This window comes from Pygoscelis adeliae, unplaced genomic scaffold (genome assembly GCF_000699105.1).
Source record: "Pygoscelis adeliae isolate BGI_AS28 unplaced genomic scaffold, ASM69910v1 Scaffold10, whole genome shotgun sequence".
NCBI lineage: Eukaryota > Metazoa > Chordata > Aves > Sphenisciformes > Spheniscidae > Pygoscelis > Pygoscelis adeliae.
In genome coordinates this window covers 5,210,524-5,211,592 of record NW_008824053.1, presented here as the reverse complement: position 1 = coordinate 5,211,592, position 1,069 = coordinate 5,210,524, and positions in this window count along the sequence as shown.

The following is a 1,069-nucleotide window of genomic DNA, read 5'->3' as shown; positions in this document are numbered from 1 at the left end:
GATCAGGTTTTTCTACACTTGATAAGACCAAAGCCTCAGGCTGTTCACGCAGGTGGATCTAACACCTGTACACAGCCTCAGTGAACTGTGGCAGGCAAAAGAGGCAGTGTATTAGCAAAACGGGGAGCCAGGAGACGCTGAGATTAAAGGTATGGGCACCTGAACAAGATACCATGAGACGGCTAGGGGATAATTTTACAGTGCATTGGCAGTAATTGCATGTGTGCAAGTTCTTAGTGCGGCAAATGCAAGGTTACCTTTCTCTGAGGAGTAAGGTACTTTGCATATGGGGGGTAAGAGCATGGATGCAGGCAATGACTGCAGAAGAGCTGACTCTCTGCAAGCTCTCACCCTTGTAATGAGTTCACGTGCTCGTGACATCGGGGAGAACTCATCTTACTTGCAACCAGGTACTTGGTCTAAACTAGCAACTGAGGTTCCCTCAACAGTCAATGGAGACAGAGAGGGCCCTCCACGTTCCTCCCACCTGTCCTGGTGGGACTTTCAGCCCTTCTGATCACAGGTCTTTAGGAAGTCCTGGGCACTCCAGCTGCCCGCATGCAGTTGAGATAACATGCTACATCACACACTGAGTGCCTTCAGAGAGGTGGCACTTGTGACGCACATTCCTTTGTGCAATACCCAGCTTTGTGGTTAACCTGCCGTCTACCTGGAACCTGCTGTGCACTGTTATCGGTGTCCTCCTCCCAACAGGCCCATGGCCAGTTCCTGGAGGAACTGCCTTGAGGCATCTGTCCATTCCTATGGACAGTGGAGGGACACCAAAGACAACCATGGCTGAACGGGGCAGTTCCTTCACGAAGATGTGGGAACGAGGGCTGGCGACTGGTGGTATGAATGCTCTGGTTTGATACGAATGAGCTGTTGATATGAGATTAACTTTACCTCTGAAATGTAGTGCAGGATCAACAGCTTATGGAGACAGTGTGTTGTGGTTTAACCCCAGCCGGCAACTCAGTACCACACAGCCACTTGCTCACTCCCCCTCAGCGGGAAGGGGGAGAGAATCAGAGGAGTACAAGTGAGAAAAATCGTGGGTGGAGATAAA